This window comes from Centruroides sculpturatus, unplaced genomic scaffold (assembly GCF_000671375.1).
Source record: "Centruroides sculpturatus isolate CEXI.00-Female unplaced genomic scaffold, Cexi_2.0 scaffold9, whole genome shotgun sequence".
In the NCBI taxonomy this organism is placed as follows: Eukaryota; Metazoa; Arthropoda; class Arachnida; order Scorpiones; family Buthidae; genus Centruroides; species Centruroides sculpturatus.
In genome coordinates this window covers 1,359,420-1,365,486 of record NW_019384576.1, presented here as the reverse complement: position 1 = coordinate 1,365,486, position 6,067 = coordinate 1,359,420, and positions in this window count along the sequence as shown.

Sequence of the window (6,067 nt, the reverse complement as noted above, 5' to 3'; positions counted from 1 at the left end):
GTGTTTCCATTTTTAAAAAAGTACATAAAAATAGTGTTATGCTTCCTTTTCAGACAAATTATTGTTGAGAAATTTAAAACCTCAGCCATAAATTTAAAATAGTAATTTTCTCTAGTTTTTAATAGCCTCAAGTCAATTTGATGTCGAAACAATATGGAAATTACCACAGCAAATGATGTTTTGACTAAGGATTATGAATTATAACATCATTAAATCGATAAGGTAGAAAGATTTAACACATTAAAATATTCTTTCTCTTATAATTTTAAGCTTATCTTTAAGGTAATCTTGAAGGAAAAAGAAAAAAAAAACTATATATATATAAGAATGTGCACACCTTAATTGTATACAAACTTGACCTCTATTCTTAAGCCAGAATATTAAAGAATTTCAACTTTTTCTTATTGTTTTAACGTTAATTCTTATCAATTCGATTATTGAGAATCGATTAATGATGATAAATTCTTTCTGAAGATGATTTGATTGATGATTTCCTATTTTCAAGGAGGAAAAATAACAACATTTTCTAGCATATAATGAATTATAATCCTGTTATAAATAACTATTTATCTGATCTTATTGAAAATATACAAGCACTTTAACGCTAATGGCTCTTAAGTGTATAGTTTTTAAAGTATAATATCATTAAATTGTGTTATTTACTACTATCGAATGACCCGATTATACTTTCCTCGAAGCGACTTTTCTCAGTAACCAACAAGATTGATGCCAGACATTTAAGAGGAAAGAAGAAAAATGATTTATAATTAATCGTGACATTGTCGTTTATGATTATAATTTAATTCGAAAACAATGCAAGGTTATCTGAAACAAAATTATAAAAATAAATATACGCTAAATTTATATATTTTTTAATACTTTACATTTTTAACACTAGATGGAGACACCTTATTTAATAGCCAATTCTTTATAGTTAAATAGTTATTTATTTTATTAAATATTTTTTGTTTATTTTATAAAAATTTAATGATTATTTAATATAATAAACATTAAAATTTTTTAATTTAATATTTATTATGGTTTGAAATNTGCATTACTATATTATTATTATTTAAACTCTTTTCCTTATGTAATATTTAAAAAGTTTTCTTTGAGGGCTTAATAGTTATTACGAAATAATAACAATTAAATTTATTTATAAACCTGAAAAATTTGAAAATAACAAATTTCAATTTTCATGCTTTTCAAAGAGTAAAAAATCGAATGAAATAAAATCTACAAAAATAAAATACGTAATTTTAATTTATATTATTATTATTATTATTATTATTATTATTATTATATAAAAAATATGGTGCCATCTAGTGTTGTAATTTAAAATTAAATTTGGTATTACTTTGAAAATTTTAAATAAATAAATAATTAACATTTTAATTTAGTAACTATATTAACTTAAATTGTTTCTTAAGTTTATGAAATAATTAGCATACAATTATTATTTTTATTCGATGGAATACTTCTTACTGCACTTCTATAGTGCACTTTGCAACATTTATTGCATACTTCAGTACATAGCAATGAGAACCTGTATATAAAAATAATTCTGTGAGAAAAAATAAATCAAAAATCCAGATTATTTATTCATTAGTTTGCTCAGAACACTGGAGAAACATACATAAAACACTAATAATACTTGCAGAACACAAGTAAATGTGATTTACACGTGACAACCAATAACGGAAATTAATTGACAGAACAAGGACAAATATAGGAAACTTATAAATGCAATATAAAGGCAAACGAAACCATTGTGAAGGCAATTAGTTGTTTAGTGTCTTTAATAACGAAATAAGCAGGAAAGAAAAGTCAAATGGTGAGTGAACAAACAATAAATTAAATTTTAAGTATTATATTCTAAATTAGCTGATTATTTATTTTATAAAAAGAAAACATGTATAGATTGTCGAATTCTGCTAGAAATTTTGATAGTCTTATCGAACAATAGCGATAGAACAGTAAGACTGTTATACCATGTTCAAATTCCATTCGTGTTGAATAAAATATGATAAATGTAGCACTAAAAACACCAGATTTTTACAAGTATGTTTTGAATATCACGTTTGGTTATGGTCAACTTTTGTAAAGTGCTGACTCGTGATTTTTGCAAATACTCGAATATTGTGTCATGGTAATAAATAACATGGTCGAACAGGTCTTTCGACTGGCACCTCTGTTCGCTACGCAATTCTTTCACAGACAGACTACTAAATTGAAAATGTTCTCAAGACAACCATATTGTTATTTTTTCTCATATTTCCAATACTACTACAGCATTACAAGATCCAATTACAAAAGTTCTTTAGTTTAATAAGAGACCTATTGTCACTGTTGGCACGAGACTTAATTAATTATAAATAACTGATGTGATGAACCATCCGATAGTGGTAATTTCTGAACTGTTAATATGACAGGAACGTCCTTGATCTCTGTGAAGTATTCTTTATTCGAATGTGTCAGAGACATTCAAGGTTACGCTTGTCACCTTACAGTTCACGGTATTTCGAAAATCCCCTCTGTAAAACTTAAAGGGGAGTACGGGGTGATAAACTAGTCGTAGACTGATATTTAATTATGTAATCTCTGCTCAACGTATGTAATTCTTCTCTGACAAGCTGTCGAAGGTTTTTAACACAGCTTTTTATAAGCCCTATTGCAGTTATAATATTTTTTTCTCGTATTCCTATGCTAATATCGTATCAAAATATTTATTTATTCGAATATTTTCAACATTTAGCAAACCTTCGAATGAAAATAAAGTTTATTCATTTCGTGTTATTTTTTTAAAATTGCGTGATGGACTTCAATCTATCATCTTCAGTGTTTATCTTTTAATGAACACATTTTGTACAATGAAGAATCACAGCAAAAACAATAATTGAATGTTTTTTAGATGTGTTCAAACATTCCTTTGCGGCATTATTTCTTAGAATAATGCTTATTATTATGTCACGGAATGTTTGTCTGTTACACGTTCTCCGAAAATAATGGCAAGAAACTTTACAAATACATTTCAATAAGAATTATAAAAACTGAATAATTATTCTAAGAATTCCTTTCATAGTTATAAAAATATGAACTCTTAAGGTTCAAACTGATATTTGACTTTTACTTTTATTTCCCTAAATAAAAACGTTTTCCTTCTTTTTACATTATAAAATGTAAAACAACCTACAAATTTATATTTAGATATGTTTATTATTATTTTAAAATCATCATATTGCTGATAATACGTGCGAAAATTACAAGAATAACTAAATTCATAATAATAAAAATCCAGCAACGAGTTACTTAACTTCTCCGACAACATTTAAAACTGGGTAACTTATTCGATATTATGAAAAATTTGATTATTACTAACAGAAAAATTCTTTGTCAAATGTCAGAAAAATTTCAAATGACGTATGCATCTTATTTCGGATTTAATTTCAAAGAGGCGTCATAATTTTTGGATGATAATTAACTTTTAAATATTTTAATTATAAATGTCGATCATTTTCACAAAGGAATTATTTATAAATGAGCTAAAATCTTATACTTATTAGATCACTAGGTATAGACTTGTCATAGGCCGTTTGAAAAATTTCCAACCTACTGTGATCAAAAAGTATTGGGAATGGTTCATTTAAACTGCACGTGTGCAAAAGGGAGCTGTCGTCTTTTTTTGTTGTTTGGAACGAATCTCATTGAGATGTAACAGCAATTTGTATGTCGTCCTCTGTTTTCGGTTGCAAATAAACTCTTATTTTGTACGTAAGAATTTTGCTCCGACTATTTTCAAAATGTCGAATGTAATTGAGCAAAGAACGTGCATTAAAGTTTGTATTCGCAACAGAATTACTGCTAAAAAGTATTGTAAAAAAGGCTTTTTACAATGTAAATGTTTTTGAATGACTGTTGTCATCAAAAACAAGTGTTTGCGCCTGGTACAAGATGTTCAAGGAAACAATGGTGAGGTGAGGATATTGTTGTGTGAATCTAAGGTGTAGTTGTTGTCTGTATGCTGTCATGTTTGTTTCGAGCCTTGTGATGGCGTAGTAAGTATGGATGATAAACTCGTTCATTTCTGACGTCCATTACATCCGTTGGCGTGGTTTTCCAGCCTTTGTGGTGTGTGGATGCATTGCCACAGGAACACCAAGGCTAGGTTGATTCCTCACATCTGTTGAGGGCATTGCAGTAGCCATGCTTGGGCCGGCGCTGCTTTCGCCACCGGTAACCAAGGGAGACTGTGGCCTATTTTTCGAACGTGAGCCTCTGCCTAACCCACGAACGCGGACCTTGTTATTATTATTATTATTATTATTATCAACTCGTCTCGATTATATATATATATTAATGATGTCTCTAAAGTTCAGCGAATTTTTCGCAGAAAAATAACTTATCAGAAAACACGCGCCCGCCTTTCAATGCGCCGCTCCGCGACGAAAACAAGCTTAATTAAGTAATGGCGTCGTCGAACGGTGCACACTCAGTAAGTAATCCCACAATTTTTTGTTTATAGCATAGTTTATATGGATTATTCCCAAAAAATTATACGTGTTTTAGAAATGTTAAGTCAAATTAGTCTAGAATCAGTTAATTTCATGGAAGAAAACCTTTCAAACAGCCGTAGTCCCTAAACTGCATACGTACTAGGCTGTGATTGGCTCATGTATCTAAGTGATCGTAAAACTCGAATTCATATAAAACGGAACATATCTACCGTATTATAGGGGGGTCTACTGTACTGTATTTTTAAACGTAAGTCAAAGAATCGATAAATAATCGTTCGTTTTTAGAGTGTGATCGACTCTGAACGTTTAATTAAAGAATGCTAGTGACATAAGATATTTCATTCCATAATCACTTCGAAATACTTTAGGCGTTTAGTCGAATTTATTTACGTAAGCAACATATTCTTTAATCTTTTTTTTTTTTTATTTTACTTCATCTTCACCGTAAAGATGTAGGATCTCTGTTTTACATTCCAGTTGATACAGGTCATCAATAATGTTTCCTTTTGTAATCACAACACTGCTCTTTCATACTGCAGCTATTACCTTTAAATGTAACTTCATTTCCTTTCTGAGAAAGTCTTTGAACCGACATCAGGTTACTTTCCGATTTCATACAAACAGCACATATATTATGGACACCTTCCTAGATACATAAGTAATACATGTACATATTTCCTTAACTTTTCAATCTTTCGTTTATATTCGTCTATCAGTTTACCTTAACATGTTCAAGAGTAACTTCCTCATCTGGGCGGGCATCGAAAGCTGTAACAAGTGTTTCGTAACTATCTGGAAGTCCGCCGAGTAAGATCAAGCGCCGACATTTAATTTTTAACCGATTGATTGANTTTGAAGCTAGTTTTGATGATTCTTTCACAAACAGTAATTAAAAGTTTTGAGATTTAAAATAAGTAATTAATTAATTATTTTATAATTAGAAGACAATTTCAGATAGTAGGACTAGAACTAGATTTAGACTTAAGCTAAATAAGTTACATCTTAGAACCTCGGTTCTGATGCCTCTTATATTGCTTATGATTTGAGCGAGTCGAAATTCGGTGTTGAATATATCTAATTTTCATCTCAAAGGAGTCAAAGAATAGTTTTTCTCTTCCCTTCCCTTCCTGACATTTCTGTTAATTTTTCTTACAGCTGAAAAGGGAATATTAATAGATATTTAGTGTATTAGAGGGCAAATTAAGAGTAAAACGATCTTTTTGAGTTCTGATTTTATTGCTTGTTTTATTGATCGGCCGATCGTCATTACGCGCTCATTACGTCGACTATTTTAATTTAGTCTCATCATGGATTTTGAAGAGGTTGCTTTTCTCATAAATGATAACTAAAATTTGTACTGCGCAAATAAACTTTTCAGTCCGGTCTTCGTCAATACCAATTCCTAAAAAATATGTAAACATGCACATTATTAATACTGTAATGCTGCCATTTGAAAGTCTCTGATTTCTTCTCCGACGCCATGCAGCGCACCAGTAATCCCAGAATACGTCTGATATATTCTTTCATCTCTTCATTCTCATTAAGCTTTAATT